The 21784-nt window shown below is 41.7% G+C and overlaps 1 pseudogene; it reads left to right on the forward strand.

Moving 5' to 3' along the window:
- The first annotated feature begins 18890 nt into the window (after positions 1 to 18890).
- On the forward strand, positions 18891 to 20584 carry LOC143532813 (protein DETOXIFICATION 49 pseudogene; annotated as a pseudogene).
- The last annotated feature ends 1200 nt before the right edge of the window (positions 20585 to 21784 follow it).

The raw sequence follows: 21784 nt of genomic DNA on the forward strand, positions 1-21784 counted from the left end.
TGTTGTTAAAATACCTATATTGCTTAAACCAGTGGCTCTGATACCACTTCAGCTGTCACAGCCCCGACCCCTATACCCCGGGAGAGGAGCCGTGAACGTTGAGTGGTGGTATAGATGTTTATTAAAATAATTTGCAGCGGAATATTTCATCAGAACCGTAGTTAGGAAAATTAATCAGAGTTATAAAAACACCATGATTCTTATTTCATAAACTGGGATAAAAACCCATTTTTATACAAACAAAAGTTCTACAGGGATAAACCCTAATTTACAAAGCACGTTTCTTTATTCTGTTGACAAGCCACTTATTTAAGCTGGAAGCTCGCAGCCATCATTCCTTTGTCTCTAACAAGTCACCTGAAACATGTTTAAAAATATTTGATCAGCAGAAAATACTGGTGAGTACATTCATTTATAAATGACACATTTTACAGTCACAGCATTAAGATGTTTTTACATCTGCCTGCTTACAAATTACCGAAGGTACTTGTCACTCGACCGTATCTGTGACTGTGGTCATATTACTTACTGGCTATCACTTGTCCAATAAGTAACGTGTAATAGCCCAGTAGGCAAGCCTTGTATACAAAACCCCACAATACCAGTAGTAACCATCCCGTAAGTCTACAGAGACTTAATCACTGTAATGTATTTAAAATAGTTTGAAAATATTTGGACTATCTGTCATGAGTTTAATGGATTTAGAAAAGCATCATGACAGCATTGGAAAATCAGTTGTCTCACGCAAATATGAGTTGTGCAAAAACTCGAATGTCTCACCTTACAAGTTTATATTTAACAAGCCTTCTGGTGTTAAGCACCTAGATTAAACACAATGTAGTATATTTCTATTAGTGTAAACCCGTAATCATAACGATAATCACGAGACATGAAACTTTACACGATAGCACAATGTCATACCTTTGTTTAGGTAGAGCTTTTGGATTCGTGTTATAAAAGTTCCTTTCAATCGGAGAGGTACCGTTACAATTACTTGGTATAATACTAGCCTTATATATAAGAAATACGAGAAAAAGTATGATTTTTGGGACAAGTTTGTGAAACCCAGATTGCTGCCCTATTAAGTATGCTTAAGCTTCTTCGCGATACGCGAAGATGTGACGTAAAAGCTACGCAACATTGACACGTAGCCTGACACGTGTCACGCCACGTGGCATAGCTAGGGCTGACTCGGCAACCCTACTGCAACTTCGCGATACGCGAAGATGCAAAAACACTAAAGCGGCCCTTAAGCGGCGATGCGAAGGGCAAAGTGCGCCATCAAAGCGCCACATTGCGCCCATCGCACTTCGCCCATGCCCGTGCGCGTCGGGTGCTTCGCACCCTTTGCTAGGACTACTGGGTGTGATTTGGCACATAAGAATATTATCATGTGAACTCTTTTCCTTATAAATAGCTTACAAGTTTTGTAATCTAGCGATGTGGGACAAGAGTTAGAAATCCTATTTATACCATGGTGGAAGCCTTCCATTTTCTTCCCTCCACCTATGTGGGATGGAATTTTCCTTTACATTTTCCATTCTTCCTTTTACTTCTTCTCTTTTCTTTCTTATTTCTTGATTTCTTTCTTTGCTTAGTTTATTCTTTATTATGGTTTGTTATAAGTATTTTGAGATTGGAGTGTTTTTATTATTTGTATTTCATTTCTACAATTTTTTTGGATACCAAACAATAAAAATTGATAATTGATTTCATTACTATAGGTTAACCAAACAAGACAAATGAATGGTAATAATCCATTTCATTTTCTTGTCCATTCCATTCCTTCTCCCATTCCATTTCCCTTTTTATTTCATTACCTTCAACCAAACATACCCTTAGAGTTTCCATCTTTCTGCGTTTAAATTCCTTGTCCATTCCATTCCTTCTCCCATTCCATTTCCCTTTTATTTCATTACCTTCAACCAAACATACCCTTATAGTTTCCATCTTTCTGCGTTTAAAGAATTCGTATCAACTTTTAATTAATATTTTAATATTTAACAGAATTCAAAGTTAATCAAAATACCTTACATAAAAAAATAATATTATTTTGTAGAAAAGGGCAATTTCATGGAATAATAACTAAATTTCAAAAGTGTTTTAATTAAGTAACTCAAGTTTAAAAAGTTTTTGAGTTAAGTCACTTAACTTTCATATTTTATTAAATTAAAGATTTTATCATGTTTTTTTTAGTATTTTTCCTTTTTGTTTCATATAGGAAGTCTTTTAATTTTTTTTGATGTTGACGTTGAGTGGTGACGCTAACTTTATTTTTTATTTTTAAATTTTAATATAATTAACGTTTTTTATTAATTTTTTAGATTTAACTACATATATCGCAAATTCCGACCCCCACATTTTATCCTTCATTTCTTTCTTCACAAACAAAAAAATCGGTGAGCCTCGATTTAAAGATTTAGTGACCCGATTTAAAGAAAATCTGCATGAGTAACCTAATTAGAACACTTTTAATATTTGATTACCATTCTGTTAAATATTCCCTTTATGATATAGAAAAATATCGATTTCATTCGATTTATTTGCAATATAATAAAATGTTTGTCAAATTGGAATTGAAATTTAGTTCCCGCAATATAGACATTCCCTTCTTGATATGACATTGACCAATAATTTGTGAATTAAATTTAAAGCCACAAAAAAATGATTTGACTCTTAAAAACGTTTTGACTACAAAGTCAAAAAATCCACTAAGGTACGCGTCTAAAACAATTAGCAGAGAAAACAGGGGAAATTGTCGGCAATCATTGACTAAGCGATTTATTTTGTTTTTTCATGTGGAATATAGACGGCAATTTTCATTCACTTAATACATATACGCAATCATGACCTCTATAGCTATAGTATTACATATTAAGTTAATATATTTATTTTTGTGACTGGATTCATTCAATATAATACATGGTTTGGTTTGTTAGATCATACGTAGCGATTTAACTAAAAACTAAAAATGGGATTGACACATAGGCCACTCACTTTTTTATTTATATATGTAATGGTTTAACTGGATGATTAAATATAAGAAAAAATAAAATAAAATGAAGTGTTTGTGAATGTGATTGATGAAAAGTTGGAGCCTCACTATCTATGCCCCGTGCCCGTTAACACCGTAAAGCCCAAAGGGGCTCAAACCTCAATGCCTCTATGCAATACCTAGTAATGGTTTGGCTGGTGAGGTGGCGGGGGGCGTCACCTCACTATGTACAGTATTAGTTGATGTCACATGCCCTCCCAAATTACAATTTAATGTTGTAGGCTTGTATATGGTCTGAATTAAATTCGGACGGTATTTTATTTATTTCAAATATCCTTTGCAGATAGGGAATGGGGATGCCTTTATTATCAGTTTTATATATATCTATTCAATCTTGCAAAAGAGATTTATGTGTTAGGCATTTGCATGCCATTTTGAAAAAAAATGTTATTTTGTGAGTTTAGAGTAGACGGAATACATCAAAGATTATAAAAACAAATTCTCAAATAAGGTGTGTACGATATACAACAATTTGCGAGATGAAGAGATGCAACCGGATCATAGAAGACAAGAATGAGTGGGAGTATTAACTCCTGCATCAGGCAGCAATAGAACTTTTTAATTGCTTGAACTTTAGGGGGTGTTTGGATTCCTTATTTTATCTCCTTATAATTTTTCATTAAATTAATAAGTTACAAAAGTGTAACTTTCGGAACTTTTTCTCTCATAATATAAGCAATCCCAAACACCTTATAGCTTTTTAAAAAAATTATAAGTTATAAGTTGATGAAAATAAGCAATCCCAAACACATCTTAATGTATTATTTTCCAATTTCAATTTAATTTACAATAAACTAAAGGAAGTAAGAATAATTAATAAAAAGTCGGTTACGTGACAGTGTAAACAAGAAAAGGGTGGTGGTGGTTTTTTAACAGGAAGCGGCTATTGTTTTGGAGTGGCCGTCTCGTCCGTCCGGTCAAAACGTGCAAAAAAACTTTATGTCGGCCAAAGAAACATAATCTAAGGTTTTGTTTGTAACGAAGAAACATACAACTGGTCCTTTTAAGTATTGAAGATTTGAAGTTATCCATATGAACTCCACATGTTAGGCTAATAAATAGGTGTCGTCATACGGTTTTAACCTTATTCACCAACGGCAAAGTATAGAATGAAAACCCACTTGAGTTGTGAAAACCCTCAAAAATTCTATGTAACATCGTTTTTTTTTTGTTACATGTAATATATGTTGTAACATTAAAATATCGAAACATTAAAAAAAATTGTTTTGCTATTTTTTAACATTTTTTTACTAATTTTTTTATATGTTTTTTAAAAGAGAGAAAAAGTTATATTTATGTTAACATATTTTATTAACTTTAATTGTGGATCACGAGATTTAATCTTTAATTAAAAACATGTGATTGAGAATAGGTTTCTAGAGTTTTCATAACTCAAAGTGAGCTTTTATTTTAACCTAACCCATTCACCAACTACCCATCCCAACCTAATTTTGCACAAATCCTTGTCTTTTTGTATTTTTTATAAGTGAGAAGGCCAAAGTGTTTTAGGTCTTGGTTATGCTATGTCTATAAAGAAACTTAGAGTGATATGCTATGTCTATAAAGAAACTTAGGTCTTGGTTATGCTATGTCTATAAAGAAACTTAAGAGTGATATATTTAACATTACATGTTTTTCTTTACATTATTATATTCATTTCTTTTAATTTGAAAAATCTCTGGAATAATATATTTTTGAATAGTTGATTTTTTTTTAAAATAAATATTTTATGTTCTTGAGTTAACATCAGTCTTGATAATGTTTTAAATACTTTTGAAAAAAAGAAAGATAAAGACATTTTTTACAATAACATTATTGTGTTTTTAGGAAATATTATACCTAATGATTTAATTAAGCAACTACTTCTGAATCTATCATAGGCATAATAAGGTTGGTTAACTAAAAAAACACATCTATGAAATCACTTAATGAGTAAGTTTCAGAAATATACTAAATGATTCATAGTATACATTTTAACCGATCAACCACTTAATAATTCAACATAAATTACCAAACATACCCTAACTTTGGTAGTTAGATGTAGCTATTGACATTATTTTTATTATAGAGGTACTATACTTAATAAAATTTTTGAATTTGACATTTCACTTCAAAGAAAATAATGTTATATTTCCTAAAAAGAACTTTTATTAAATGTGGTTACACTATATCATCTTCACTAATTTAGTAAAAAAATAATTTGTTTCTTGTCTCTTGAAGAAACGTGGATCGACTCACTGGTAGACGATCAACTTTCCTCGGGTGTGATTATGCTATTTCACCGATGGTTCTCTGGAATCTGGATTCTTCCACCTACAAAATGAACAGCACCGTAAACTTACCCCTCAGAAAGGGACAGAGGGGTCCTCTTTGGGGTAACCCTCCGGTGTGAGAATAAGAATTTGTAGGAGAAGATAATAATCTGAGAGTAAGGAAATTGGAGTGTATTGCTTAATATAGCTGAATACTGTGTAATTGGGTGTACCTCTCCTTGTGGAGTTGATGTGGTATTTATAGTGCTAGGGTTTCCAATGATTGGGCTCAGACCCAATTAGGGCCTTTTTGGCCTCCTCCAATTGCTTTGCGCCACGTGTCCTTGGGACACCTGGTGCTTTTTCATTGATTATAATCACGTGGTAGCACATGGGTTTTGCTGAGTTGTCCACCTTTCATTGGCAGCTGTCAACATCAGCATATTCTTATTTCCTTAAAAGATACCTTTTGGAAGGTTGTCTGACGTGCACAATCAAGGTTGCCCTAATCCTGATTTGGATAAGGACGAGGTTGATTATGTGCATGTGTGATATGCGCCTATCCTGAGGATGCGCGAGGTCTATATGCACAAGCATGTGATATGCGCCACGCGCGAATGTGATATGCGTGAGCATATGTGATGCGTGAGCATATGTGATGCCTGAGCATATGTGATGCCTGAGCATGTGATGCATGAGCATATGTGATATGCATGAGCATATGTGATATGCGCCATGCGCATAGGTTTTGGCTTTGTGCCTTCATAATATCTTGATTTCAAGCCTCTTGTCTATATCTTGTGGGTTGACCCGCCTCGCTCGGTGTTGAGGAGGGTACATACCTCTTCAAGCCCCCCCAGTCTAATGTTTGTCTTGTCTCGCGCGAGCGAGGTAAGATAGATATTAGACTTAATAGTTTGCTCTTTTAATAGGGTTTGTCTTTTCTTTTTATTACTCATCGGTGCGCGAAATTATATCCTTTTGGTTGAAACGAATCGTCCCTATACGTGGTTGGTTGTTGCTGACATGCGTCAGAGATGGAGACGTGTCAGACTTTTCGTGTGCTCGAGGTGCTACAGTTGCCTTTCATGTCCCCTCACATAGTGTCAGGAACACGTGTCGCGCTCGCGTTGGTCCGTACCTGCGAGTGGTGGCGCGTGAACTCTGGCAATACCGTATCGTTTCTTTTCGTGTCCCCTCACACAGTGTCGGGGACACGTGTCGCGCTCGCGTTGGCTTACACCTGCGAGTGGTGGCGCGTGAAGTCCGATCAGTACCAAATTTTCTCTCTCCTGGGCCTATAAAAGCAAGCCCTTAGAGTTTTAATCATTCATCTTCCTTGTTGTTTATTCAGAGCTCTTTTCTTTCTTTCATTCTATTCCGATTACCTGTCTTCTGCTTCCAGATCTCTGTTCTTCAGAAGCATCCTTTGTCCGATTTTATAGTTGTATGTCTGATAGCTCAGACAACACAATCTCCCCTATCAATCGCCATGTGAAATCGTTAGTAATGTCTACGTTGAAGAAGACCGGCAAGGGGAAGAGGGCTGCTGAGGCCTCATCGGAGGAGGTAGGGAAGACCAAGGCAGTGAAGAAGTGGGATGAGATCCCCTGTAAACTGAGGCAGTCCGATTTTGACAGCCTTATCGCCTCTCAGGGTTTTCTCCCTGAGTATGGCTGCATGCTGCCGGCGGCCGGGCAAACGGCGGCGGACCCGCCCACCGGCTATATATCCCTTTATTGCCATTTTTTCACCCACTGCAACCTTCGTCTCCCGATGACAAGGTTTGTGGGTGCGCTGCTTAAGTTTTATGGGATTCATATATCCCAAGTCCATCCGTTTGGACTCGTGCGCATGACTCATTTTGAGTTCATGTGCAAATCTCAGCGCGAGGAGCCCACCCCTCGGCGCTTTCAATTTTTTTATAAGCCCAAGATCCAAGATTCTTCGTTCTCATTTATTCCTCGCAGTCAGAAGGTCAAGTGTTGCACTGTTTCATTCAAGAGCCTTCATGACTGGTCTGAGAGATTTTTCTACATTAAGGCTGGTGTGATCCCCATTCGCATGACCATGCGCGCGATCTCTTCTGCGCCTGCGGATGTGGGTGTCTTCAAGAACCCAACTGGCGCCTGGGTAAAAAAGTTGACTGCCGAACCATCCCCCGCCAAGAACATTTGCGAGGAGGCGTGGTGGGGGTTGGTATGAGCAGGAGGTGGGCCGACAGCGCGACTGAGCCCGTTATCCAAGTTGACGGCTTGTGTAAGTTAATCTCATTGCATTACTTCTACGCGAATATAATTCGTTTTGCTGATATCATTTGACTTGTTTTGTGCAGTCAGCAAGGAGTATGTCCACGCCGCCTATGATGAGCATATGGAGGGTGGCTCCGTCGCGCTGGGGAGGTTGGCTTCCCCGATCGCTTCGATGACATGTTCATCCCTGTTGATCTGGGATTTCCCTTTGACAGCGACGCGCCTGGTAAGCCTTTGTACTTATGCTTATGCCTTTATAATACCAGATTTGGCTAACCTTTCTGTTGCGTGTATTGTAGACGCGCTTGAGAACTACGAGCTGGAGCTCGCGGAAGAGGAGGAGGAAGAGGAGGCTGAGGTGCCCCAACTAAAGCGTAAGGCTAAAGGGAAAACTGGCGCAGGGGCCAGTAAGAAACAGAAGAAAGATGACGCCCCTGTTGTTCAGGATCCTCCTACTCAGGCGAAGGGACTTGAGAAAACCCGGGAGTTTACCACCAAGTTTTCCTTGTCTTCCCTGCCTCAAAAAGTGGGCAGACCTCCTGTCCACACGAGGTATGGTGCCGCTACCTCCTCCCTTCGAGCGGCGGAAAAGGGGAGCGGCGTTGCGCCTGCCGTTTCCTCTTCGACAGGTATACTTTGCTTATCCTTTATGGTTCTATGAGCGCGATTCTGATAGAATTACTAATGAATCTTTGCTCACTCAAATGTTTGCAGAGCCGGCGACCTTGGTGGATCAACCTCAGGCGCAACAAGGTGCCGAGGCTGCGCCGGAGGTCGCTTCGAAGTCCCCTGTTTTACCCTCAAAAAAGGGGAGAATGGACTTCATGGCGATGTTTGACTCGCGAACGGCGTTGCGCCAAGGTATGTATTGCGCTTTTATTTTCTGACTTTTTTCTTTTAGATCAAGTCATGAACCATTTCTTTTTGTTGATTTTTTCATAGGAGTCATAGCTGGCGTACAAGCTGCTGGTGGCACTCCTGGCGCCGGTGCCAGCGCCGTTGGTTCTGCTCCTGCTCCTGCAAGCGCTGAATCTCCCCTCATCGGGATTACTAAGGAGCAGGAGGCCGTTTTACGCGCCGATCTGGCGGCGTCGAGACCTCCCTCACCTCCTCCTGCGCGCAGCCTTCCTCGCGAGACTGATTTTGGTTCTAGGTCGCAGGAGAAAAGGCCTGTTTCAGAGGAGGATGAGGAGGTTCATGTTGAAGGCTCCGACAGCGGCCGCGCCAGCCCTGCAGCGCCACGGGGTTTCGTGGCGCAGTCTTCTCGTGGGGCTGGCGCTGACTTTTCTGCTTCATCCCCGCAGGTATTGGTTCGTTTTTGCTCCGCCGCGCGGACTTCCATATTAGTGTTTTGATGACTTAGATCATTACTTTGTGTTTGCAGGAAGCCGATCACATTTACCGCCCGAGATGGAATATTACTGAGGACAGCTCATTTCAGTCCATGGGTGTGTGTGCGGACTTCTGGGCTCATTCTGTGCCTCCAGCTGAAAGGAGGTTTCAGGAGGACCGCGCTCGCGATGACTTGCTCAACGATCATCTGTTTGCTGGGTCGGCCTTCTTTGCTGCCTCCCAAGAGCTTCGCTATGATTACGTAAAGGTACGTGATGCTCTTGCGGAAGCCAAGCAAGAGGCTAAAGTGTCTGCTTGGCATCTTTCTGATGCTCGAGAGAGAGCTGGGAAACTCCAAGCAGAGCTCAGCGAGAACAGAGCAAGTGCCAACACCGCCTTCGTGAAGCGCGGGCATGAGCTACAGGCTGCGCGGGAGAAGCTACAGGCGGCCGAGGCGGACGCGGCCAAGTACGGGCGTAGAGTGCGCGACTTGGAGCTGGACGCGGAGGCGCGTGACCAAGCTCTTGTCCAGTCTATAACTGACAAATCATCACTGGAGAGTGAGGTTGCGCGCCTGAAGAAGGAGCTGGCGGCCGCGCAGGCCGAGAAAGATGAAGCCTTGGCGACGGCAGCGTCTAGCCAGGAAGCACTCGAGCTTGCGCGAGCGGAAAAGGAAGAAGCCTTGGCGGCAGCAGCGTCCGACAAAGAGGAGCTGAAACAGACTAAGGAAACTGTTGAGTTGTTAAACTCTCAGATTCCTGCTCTTGAGACGTCTGTTGCTTCCCTCGCGCAGGATCGCCAATGGCTAATCTCACAGGGTATGACTCGTTGCGCTTACGCGATGAAATACTCAGACGAGTTTCAGGCCCTTGTGATGGATTGCAACGCTGCCGCGCGCTTGGTGGGTCGAGCTGAAGGGTTTAAGGATGGCTATGAATATGGCATGCTGAAGAAGAACCCATCCGACTACCCTTATCAGAGCGACGTTGCCTGCGCGGACATGGCCGAGATGGGGGAGAAGTATTTGAATACTCCCATTCCCATCCTTGCGCAGGTATTTTAACCTTAATGAGATTACCTTGACTTATTTTCCAAGTCTTTTTTGTACTTATATTTTTCCATATGATTTGCAGATATCTGCGCTTGCTGACCAGCCCGACCTCGGCTCGCTAAAGAAATTACTTGACGAGTGCGAAGGGGCTGGTGGAGGCGATGATGGCACGGGGAATGCTGCTCCTGCTAGCGGCTCTGGCGTGGCCAAAGGATCCGCTCCTGACACTATTGTGATAGAAGACTCCATTCAGGATGAACAACTTGACTATTGTCAGTTTGGAGATGACGAGGAGCAGGCTGCGCCAGATGCTGAGGGCGGTGATGAGGACGATGAAGAGGCTGACGTCGACGTGGAGACTTGAGAAGCCCTTCATGTTTTTTTTTTTTTTTTTATTTGTAGTTTGTATCACATCATCTTGTAAACTTGTAAATTTCAATGCTTTGGAATGAAATTTTGTTTTTCCCTTCTTCGCATCTTGCGCATTCCCCATTCATCTCTTTATATTGCATGTTTGCTTGTTGAATATAAGATATGCTTGCACGTTGAAATAAGAACAAGGTTGTAAGGAAATTATTATACTTAATCCTTGTCATATTGTAAGTGATTTTGCCATATCTTGTTTATGTTGACACGTGCCTTGGCGTTTTCATTATTCCTCTTTTGCACGACGTTATCGCACATTTATTATATGGAATTATGAGTTTTTTAGCCTTTACGTGTCAATATGTGTTACTCAGATATCCATTACAATTTCATGCGCGACCTCGACCTGAGACCTTAACAACTATGTTTTGGCATTTGCTTTGCCTTAGTTGTGCTTAGGTATTTTTATGGTCAGGCTGCGCAGCATGTAGGATGGATGTTGTGAGTGATTTGAGCTAAGGCTCACATTATTGGGCTAAGGCCCTGAGCTAAGGCTCATATTATTGGGCTAAGGCCCTGACGTTTTAGAGTTAAGACTCGTTAACGCGTTTGAGCTTGAAGCTCGCGCATGTATGTTTTACGTCGTTTTATTTCGTTTTGATGTCAATACAATGTTGTCATATTGCTCAAAATTAATAAAGGTGTGTGTAACATGTATGCAAAAGGTAATAGAATCCACATTAAGAGAAGATAGCGCGTATCATTATTCATAATGGCTTAAAAAGCCTTGATTACAAACTTGACATTTTTTACATGAAACATTTTCTAAGCTGTGCCGCGTTCTATGCGCGCGGGATCTTCTTTCCATTCAAATCTTTTAAAGCGTATGCGCCTTTTCCCAATTCTTCCGAGACTTGATAAGGTCCCTCCCAATTGGGGGACATTTTTCCCGGGGGTATCGCGCGGCTAGCTTCATTGTTTCGAAGGACAAAATCATTTTTCTTGAATTGGCATTCTTTCACGCGCTGGTTGTAATATTTTTCCAGTTTTTTCTTGTATTTGGCTTCACTGATGATAGCCGCCTCTCTGCGCCCTTCAAGTAAGTTGAGATCCAACCTTCTTTCGCTCTCGTTATCAATCTTGCTCATCATGAGCACTATATGGGATGGGCATCCAATTTCTGCTGGAATCATTGCCTCCGTTCCATAGGTTAGGCTGAACGGGGATTCGCCATTGCTGGTTTTGCTTAATGTCCTGTGCGCCCACAGGACATTAGGTAGCTCGTCAACCCAAGAATGGGATTCTCCATCCAACCTTTTCTTCATCCCATTTAGCAAGCTTTGGTTCGCGCGCTCCACTTGGCCATTCCCCTGAGGGTGGTATACTGAAGTGAAAATTTGGTTGATGCGCAATTCCTTGAGCCAGCTGGATATCTTCTTGTCAGTGAATTGTTTGCCATTGTCGCTCACAATTTCCATGGGCAAGCCAAAACGGCATATGATGTGGCTCCAGATAAACTGCTTCATCGCCTCGGCTGTGATTTTTGCTAGTGGCTTGGCTTCGACCCATTTTGTGAAATAGTCTATTGCCACTACCAAAAATTTTACTCGCCCTTGCGCTTGCGGTAGGGGACCCACAATATCGATTGCCCATTTGTGGAAAGGCCATGCGGAGGTCACCGGAATCAAGTTGTTCTTTGGCCGCATGGTGTTTGGCGCATAGCTCTGACATGCTTTGCATTTTTGGATCTCTTTTAAAGCGTCCAAGTACATGCCTGGCCAATAGTAACCTGCGCTCATTGCCTTGGCAACCACCATGCGCGGGCCAGCATGTATTCCACAGATTCCTTCGTGTATCTCTCTGATCACATAGCTTGCTTCCTCAGCATCTAGGCATTTCATGAGCGGTCCAAGATAAGAGCGTCGATATAATGTACCATCAAGCAGTTCATAGTTCTGCGACTTGTGTCTTATCTTCCTCGCCTGTGCGCGATTGTCCGGTACCTTTCCCTCCTTCAAGAATTCCATTATTGGAGTTATCCATGATGAAGGGGTTGTATGAGTTACAAGGACAGACTTCGCTCCCACCGACGGGTTGCTCATTACTTCTACCCTGACATCTTTGCCAAAGTGATCGAAGCTGGTTGATGCCATCTTGCTCAGCGCGTCGGCAGATTTGTTTTCACTGCGCGGAATATGAATGATTTTGAAGCAGTCAAATTTGCTCGATGAGCTTTTTCGCCTGCTCTAGATACAGAGGCATTGTGTTCTCCTTGGCATCATAAAGGCCATTGACCTGTGCAGCTACCAAGTATGAATCAACATGGCCTCTAGCTTTTTAAACCCGAATTTGTGCGCGATGCGCAGGCCAGCCAGCAGGGCTTCATACTCAGCTTCATTGTTGGTGCTCTTGAAGTCCAACCTGATGGCGTAAGTATATTTCTGATTCTCTGGATCCACCAGCTTGAGGCCTGCGCCGGATCCTTCGTTGTTTGAAGCTCCGTCGGTGAATAATCTCCAAACATTTTCTTCATCATTGGCTCGCAGAGGGTCTACCTCGCGCTGAGCCTCTTCAATTTTTCCTTCGGGAATTTCTGCAATGAAATCAGCCAAGACTTGTCCCTTTATTGCTGGACGGGGCTTATAGGCGATCGTGTGTTCTCCTAATTCCAGCGCCCATTTTGTCAGCCTTCCCGAGAGCGCGGGGCGCCGCAAGACTTGCTGGATGTTGTAACCCGTTAGAACTTCAATAGGATGACCATTGAAATATCTATGAAGCTTGCGCGACGCGTGTGTTAGTGATAAAACTAACTTTTCCATGATGGAGTAGCGCGTCTCAGGATCTGTCAGCACCCGACTCACATAGTATATTGGCGTTTGGATTCCCTTGCGATCCACCAACAATACTGCGCCGATGGCGCGCTCTCCTGCTGATAGGTACAATGTCAAAGTTTCACCAGGAAGTGGAGCTGTGAGCGCGGGCAGATTTATCAAACATTCTTTAATCTCACTGAAAGCTTGCTCGGCCTCAGGAGTCCACTTGAATTGGCTTTTCTTTAGGCAGTTTTTCAATGTATTAACGAATGGGGTAGATTTGCTTGCATGGTTCGCTAGGAACCTGTTGATTGATACCAATCTCCCATTCAACTTTTGGACTTCTTTCATGGTGGATGGCGAGGGCATGTCAAGGATGGCCTCCACCTTTTCTGGGTTCACCTTGAAACCATCCTTGGTGACCATTACACCTAGAAATTTTCCCTCTTGTACGCCGAAAGTGCATTTGCTCGGATTGAGCTTCATGTTAACTTCCATTAGGCGCCCAAGGGTTTCTTCGATGTCTTTGAGCATTTGTTTTTCCTCCCTGCTTTTGATCACCAAATCATCCACGTAGACTTCTAGGTTTCTTCCAATTTGCTCGCTGAAAACGGCATCCATAAGTCTTTGGTAGGTGGCTCCCGCATTCTTCAAACCAAATGGCATTTTTGTGTAACAAAAAACTCCCTTGTCGGTTCTGAAGGCAGTCTTGTCCTCGTCTTGTGGTGCCATTTGAATCTGGTGATAGCCCTTGTAGGCATCCAGGAAACATTTGAGCTTGAATGGCGCCACGGAGTCCACCTTTGCGTCGATGTTTGGGAGGGGGTAACAATCTTTTGGGCATGCTTTGTTGAGGTCCTTGAAGTCAATGCACATCCTCCACGACCCGTTACTTTTCTTTACCATCACAGGATTGGCTACCCATGTCTGGTATCGTATCGGGCGGATGATGTTTGCGCGCAGTAGATCCTCAACCTGCTCATTCATGGCCTTCGCCTTCTCATCCCCCATGACTCTCTTCTTTTGAGCAATTGGCTCTACAGACTTGAACGTGTTGAGAGAATGTTGCGCCAGGTCTCGCGGAACCCCTGTCATATCAGAGTGTTGCCACGCGAAGACCGACATATATGCTGTGAGCAATCTTTTCATTCTCAACCTCGTGTCGTCTGATATCGTAGCGCCAATTGTGATTGTTTGCTCCGGGAATTTTGGGTTGAGAATCCATTCCTCTGGCGCGTTGTCTGCCATTGGAAGTTTCATTCTCCCTTCCCGCGGAGTACTTGTCACAGCACACAAATGATCTCGGTATACAAAAGTTACACCTGTTGGTGTTGGGAACCCCAACGCGCCGTGCGCTGGCGACGGTATGGCGTTGAATTGGGCAATCGTTCCCCTACCCAAGATCATATTGTGGCATGAAGTGGTGGGCAAGACCAAGAAGTTGACAACTTCGGCTCGCTTGTGTTTCTCATCCCCCATGGTTAGTTCAAATTGTATTTGACCTAGGGGATGAATGATTTCATTTGAAACACCAGAGATTGGTGCATTCACAATTTCAAGCCTTGCTTGGTCTGCCGGATCAAGTTTTCTGAAACATTGCTCATACATGATGTCTGATTCGCTGCCAGTGTCCACCAGGACTTTTGACACTTCATAATGAGCAATATGTGTAGTGATGACAAGAGGACTGCTGATAGAAGGGCCCCCCCTGATTCTTGGGAAGATTACTTGTTGCTCGCGCCAATCTCCTTGGATTTGCGCGCTTCTCTTTCTTGATCTTTGCCCTTGCCTTCCTCCCTCGGCTACACAGATTCTTTTGAACTTTTTGTTGGCAGAGGCTCCTTCTGGTTGTTCATTTTCTGGTCTTGGGTTTTTCACCAGGTGAGCCAGCTTGCCTGATTTCACATCTTTTTCAATTGCATCCTTCAAGTGATGGCATGCATCAGTGTTGTGTCCTGTGGACTTGTGAAACTCACAGTACTTGCCACTGTTTGATGGTCCCTTGTAGTGTAGTGGCTTGGGGCTTTTGAACTGGACATTCTCAGTGCTCAACACTTGTGAAGGCGTTTTAGTGAGGGGAGTCCATATTCTTGGCAGAGGTCTGTTAGGATCTCTGCCGCCTTCCCTCTTATCACCTTCTCCGCGATTACGAATGTCTTTTTGGGGCTGAGGTGAGCTTGGTTGCGCCTGCTTTTCTGCGGGAGAAAAACTGGTTGGTTGCAACCTGGACCATACAGTGTTCTGTTTGCCCCTTCTTTCATTGCTGCGCGGTGCCTCTGCTTGATGCCCTCTTTCTCTCGCTCTATCTTGGGCAATTTGCTTTTCATTTCTCGCGAAGACTCGCGATGCTTCCATTAGCTTGGCCCAAGTGGTTGGCATGCCATCTCTGCTTACGAGAGCTCGGCGGAGTTGATCACTGTGCGCGCCTTGTATAAAGGCCACGCGCAATAGTTGCTCAGTGATACCTCCGATTGCCAGAGACTCCTGATTGAAACGAGTTATGTAGTCTTCAATCGTTTCATCATTCCTGCGCACGCAGTGCATGATGTCATCAGGGTCGCGCGTGTGTCTGCGCTGTTGTACGAAGTGAGCTTGGAACTTTTCCAATAGTTCCTCGAACCCATCGATTTGCCCAGTAGGCAAGCTTTCGAACCAGACACGCGCCGCGCCCGTGAGGCAGCGAGCAAACATGTGACACCATGTTGGCATCGTCCAGCTTTCTAGGTTTCCAGTGTTGTAAAAACCTTGTAAGAAATCGTCTGGATCTGTTGTACCGTCATATTTGCCCAAACCACTTGGCATCTTGGTTTTGTGCTGAATGGGGGCCTTCGCGATGTGCTCAGTGAATTTTGAATGTTTCACCAAGATGGCTGGCCTGTACGGTGTGGTGACGTCCACTTGCCCTCTCACTGGTGGGCTGTATGGTGTGTACAGATCCAGATCGGCTTTGGCTCCAGGCGCCATGTTCACGTGCGCGCGGAGCTGTGAACCTCCTGCATGAGTATCTCGCGTCTTCCTCATGCTGTGCACTTCTTCATCACTAAACTCAGCGTGTTCAGTGTGAACAGAGTGACCCTCTTCCGGCGCGCGCGCCCTTTTTGTTCCTTGAATGGTTTGCTTGTCAAACGCTAGCCTTTGTGTTAAGTCGGCTAACTTTTTCTGTTTGACCATCTCATTGTACTTGTCCATTAGACGTCGTTGCTCGTTTATGAGCCATTCTTTAGGGTCATTGGTTTCATCTTCTGGACCCATTGGGCCTTTTTGTTTCGCGCCGGTAAGATTTTGGAACGTGAGATCGTCTGGAGGAGTTTCAGTCTGGCCATGAGGAGTTGTGATGAAGGGATGGCTACTGGTGGTGCGCGTAGAATCACGCGGCACCCTCAGAAACTGCTGTCCCTCATTAACATCCTCACGCTCAATATCCTCCAGAACTTGATCGACGTTACGAACACCAGAAACCATGGTGAAAATTTCTTTAGAGAACTGATGAGATTTTGTTGCCGTTGTAACAGGTGATGGCGCCAATGAAGAAACGTGGATCGACTCACTGGTAGACGATCAACTTTCCTCGGGTGTGATTATGCTATTTCACCGATGGTTCTCTGGAATCTGGATTCTTCCACCTACAAAATGAACAGCACCGTAAACTTACCCCTCAGAAAGGGACAGAGGGGTCCTCTTTAGGGTAACCCTCCGGTGTGAGAATAAGAATTTGTAGGAGAAGATAATAATCTGAGAGTAAGGAAATTGGAGTGTATTGCTTAATATAGCTGAATACTGTGTAATTGGGTGTACCTCTCCTTGTGGAGTTGATGTGGTATTTATAGTGCTAGGGTTTCCAATGATTGGGCTCAGACCCAATTAGGGCCTTTTTGGCCTCCTCCAATTGCTTTGCGCCACGTGTCCTTGGGACACCTGGTGCTTTTTCATTGATTATAATCACGTGGTAGCACATGGGTTTTGCTGAGTTGTCCACCTTTCATTGGCAGCTGTCAACATCAGCATATTCTTATTTCCTTAAAAAGATACCTTCTGGAAGGTTGTCTGACGTGCACAATCAAGGTTGCCCTAATCCTGATTTGGATAAGGACGAGGTTGATTATGTGCATGTGTGATATGCGCCTATCCTGAGGATGCGCGAGGTCTATATGCACAAGCATGTGATATGCGCCACGCGCGGATGTGATATGCGTGAGCATATGTGATGCGTGAGCATATGTGATGCCTGAGCATATGTGATGCCTGAGCATGTGATGCATGAGCATATGTGATGCCTGAGCATGTGATATGCGTGAACATATGTGATATGCGCCATGCGCATAGGTTTTGGCTTTGTGCCTTCATAATATCTTGATTTCAAGCCTCTTGTCTATATCTTGTGGGTTGACCCGCCTCGCTCGGTGTTGAGGCAGGTACATACCTCTTCATCTCTTCTACAATCAATCTTAAGATAGTTTTCAGAAATTGGTCTTATAGTATGTAATTCGATTATTTTGTTGATCAAATTCGAACTAATTTATAGATTAGTTAGGTTTTGATAATTTAATCATAGAAATTTTAGCTACCAAGGTTAATAATCATTATATCATATATTCATACGAGTTTCTATTATAGGTTTGCTTGTGTAATTGTGTAGTCATCAATGAATCATATATTCATATGTCAATTTTATAAGCATTTTTAAGTGTGTGGTATTTTGATTTTGTATTTTACTTGATGTATTGATTTTGGTTGTTAGTTTACACTTTCTAAAGTTATATCTATAGTTAGAATCTGAACCCAACCATTTTATATTCAAGGTCGTCTCCAAAATATGTTACAACTTTTTGAGTCGAATGCGGAAAGAAATTTAGGCCTTAAATAAAAGAGTTTTTTTATGTTTAAACATTAAAATTTTTAAATTAACTTATTTGATTATGATTTGGGTTAATGCAAAAAAGAATTTTATGTCTCAAGTGTAACTTAAACCCACAACCTTTTGTTTGAAAGTTATACATATTTGTCACTATACCAAGCTAGTAGTTGTGTAATTAAGTTTAAATATTTAAATTACATATTTGTTTACATATATATATAAATTCGGACCGGAGACGGTCGACCACTCAACCCCCTCTTTGAGCCGGCCTTGCTTATATGTAACAATCTACATTTATATATTTGTATGCGAATATATATCGCTTAACAATAATACCATTTTATTAAAGGACAAATAATGGTGCACTCTCCACTCTACACAACCCTCTTTAGTTAAAAAAATATAAAAATGATTTACCACATGTTAAAAACTTCTTAAACCCATAACATTCTAGTTTCTGTTGAATTACTTGCTTCACCATATGCCAATAATTCAATTCGTTTTATGTGTTTTTTAATTACTTTAAAAAAACAAATAAAACAACAAACATAAGACGGCTTAACTGTGAACTGATTTGCTTAAAAAATGTGATATCTACTGTTTTAAACAAATCAAATATTATTTTATTCCCGTGGGAAAAATAGGAAACATTAAAAAGACCACTGTTAAAAGCCGGTCAAAAAACGACACGGTCTTATAAAACAAAAAATAATAATAATAAAATACAGTCTTGAGTTCCTAATTGCTATTACACAAAGTAACTTAGAATATTTGTTTTTATTCATTTGAAAAAGAAAAAAGAAGGAAATTAAATATAATTTTATAGCCAGCCGTGAGCGTGAGCCGTCCTTCAAAATCCTTAAATACCCACCACACGTATCACTTCTCTTAAACCTCCCTAAAACACTCTCTACACTTCTTTCTCTCTCTAAAACTCACGGCAATTGAAAAAAAGGAAGAAAAACCATAGCCTTCAAAAATGTGCCAGCAGCCTTCATCTCCTACTTGTTGTTGCAATTGTAAAACAACCCAACAAGTCCCAGATATTTTAGACCCGTTTCTAATCGTCGAAAAATCGCCAAAAATAATCGCTCCAACCGTTGTTAATAATCAGAAGTTTAACAAGCCGCACAACAAGACCAAAAGTCAGCTTTCCTTAGCTGTCAATGAAGTCATTTCGATCGCCAAAATCGCTATCCCCATGATCCTCACGGGCCTCTTGTTGTACTCTCGGTCAATGATATCCATGCTCTTTTTGGGCCACCTTGGCGAGCTTGCACTCGCGGGTGGCTCGTTGGCGGTTGGGTTCGCCAACATTACCGGATACTCGGTGTTATCCGGTCTAGCCATTGGCATGGAGCCCATTTGTGGCCAGGCTTTTGGAGCCAAAAAACACACGCTTCTCGGTCTTTGTTTACAAAAAACGATTCTGCTGTTAATAGTGGTATCGGTACCGATATCCATTTTATGGCTTCATATGAAAACCATCTTGCTTTTTTGCGGGCAAGACGAAGAAATCGCGACACAAGCGCAAACTTATTTGATATATTCACTTCCCGATTTATTGGCGCAATCTTTACTACACCCGTTGCGGATTTACCTCCGCTCGCAGTCAATAACGCTACCGCTGACATTTTGTGCTTCCATTTCCATTACTCTTCACATACCCATCAATTATTATCTCGTACATTACCTAAATTTGGGAATTAAAGGTGTAGCAATTAGTAGTGTGTGGACCAATTTTAACTTAGTGGCTTCATTGATGGTTTACATATTAATTTCGGGGGTTTATAAAAAAACATGGGGTGGTTTAACAAAAGAGTGTCTTAAAGGGTGGAGTTCGTTATTAAACTTAGCTCTTCCGAGTTGCATATCGGTTTGTTTGGAATGGTGGTGGTACGAAATAATGATATTATTATGCGGGTTGTTAATGAACCCGCGAGCCACGGTCGCGTCGATGGGGATATTAATTCAAACGACCGCATTGATTTATATTTTCCCGTCTTCGTTGAGTTTCAGCGTGTCGACCCGGGTTGGAAACGAGTTGGGTGCGGGTCGACCCGGACGGGCGAAATGGGCCGCGGTTGTCGGGCTCTCGTGTAGTTTTATGTTCGGGTTCGCGGCTCTGATTTTCGCGGTGGGTGTGAGGAATTTGTGGGCCACGATGTTTACGCGGGATAAGGAAATTATCGCGTTGACGTCGATGGTTTTGCCGATTATCGGTCTTTGCGAGCTGGGAAACTGTCCGCAGACGACGGGGTGCGGTGTCCTGAGAGGCACCGCACACCCGAAAATCGGAGCGAATATTAATCTAGGATGTTTTTATTTGGTGGGGATGCCGGTGGCGGTGGTGCTAGGATTCTTTATGGGATTTGATTTCGAAGGTTTGTGGTTGGGGATGTTGGCGGCGCAGATGTCATGTGTGGTGACGATGTTGGTGGTTTTTGGGAGGACTGATTGGGAGTTTGAAGCAGAAAGAGCGAAGGAGTTGACGTTAGACGGCGATGACGACGAGGTTGTTGAAGAAATTAAGGAAACAGAGTATAAGTTAATAAAACCTGAAATCAAGGAAGAAGAATCTCTTGGTTTTGGGGCTGATTTAGTTTAATGATTTCAGCGATTTAGATTTTTATTTATTTTATAATTATTTTTTATATTTGTAATTTGGGTAATGTGTTTGTAAAATGTGAAGTATATAGTGGGGGAGACGGTGGCGGGACCATTTTTTGATAGTTTTAAGGCTTAACAATGAATTACAATTTTTTGAATTTTTTTTAATTTCTTTATCTTCTTTTGAACATTATGATTTTTGAACAATTGAGGACCAATAAGGGGAGTGAGCCAGACCGGATGACTTTGTGTCAGTTATGTTTTCCTATTTCGATATGAATTTGGTGCAAACTATTTGTAAAAAGCCACGCTAAAAATTGATGTTTAAACCATGTGTAACGTCAATACCACGTAAATGGATAGACATCACTAAGGGCATATTCGTTTCACGAACTTTTTAAAGGATTCGGAATTAAAATTGGATTTGGAATTGGAATGGAATGAAATGTTTGAAATCCCTATCATGTGTTTAGTTGGTTAATATGTATTGGAATTGGAATTGAAATTGGAATCTTCTTCATTCTCGGTTTTTTTTTTTTTTTTGAAGAACGAGGGAAATGGCGGGAACGTTTTAGTTTTTTCACATTTTTCGTTTTTGATTTATATTTTGAGTTATGATTTTTTTAATTAATTTTTTCTAATTTTTTTTGAAGGGGTTTTTACTTTCCATAACAATCCTTATAAAATAGGTGGGATTTTAAAATCACATGAAATGTGGGATTTGATGGGATTTAGTTTCCATTTCTATTCTTTCATTTAATGAAACGAACATATCAATTCATGAGATTTACAATCATATTCCTTAAAATTCCTTTAAAATCCTTAAAACGAACATGACTTAAGTAAACTATCAAACATGTGTAATGAATTAAATAAATAAAAAAACTAAAAAACAAAAGCATGCATGTGGTTGGTGAATTGATGTTGCACCCGGGCATTTCCTCACTTCCACCACTAAATTAGCGTCTCCCTATTGATCAATTATGTGTTAAGAAGATGAAAAGGAATGAGTTATAACATAAATCTTGTACCTATGATTTCAACTAACGTGTTGATAGTAGACACTATGAATCTCTTTGTTGGGCTCCCGTCTAGAATGTACTACCATGATGGAGATTAATTGAGAGAGAGAGATGATGATGATGTTGATGGGCTGGCGACTAGGTTAAGGGTGTTGGTCTATCTCTAATGATCTCTA

The sequence above is a fragment of the Bidens hawaiensis genome, unplaced genomic scaffold (assembly GCF_021521415.1).
Source record: "Bidens hawaiensis isolate Kalapana, Puna unplaced genomic scaffold, B.hawaiensis_p1.1 tig00009543_1, whole genome shotgun sequence".
In the NCBI taxonomy this organism is placed as follows: Eukaryota; Viridiplantae; Streptophyta; class Magnoliopsida; order Asterales; family Asteraceae; genus Bidens; species Bidens hawaiensis.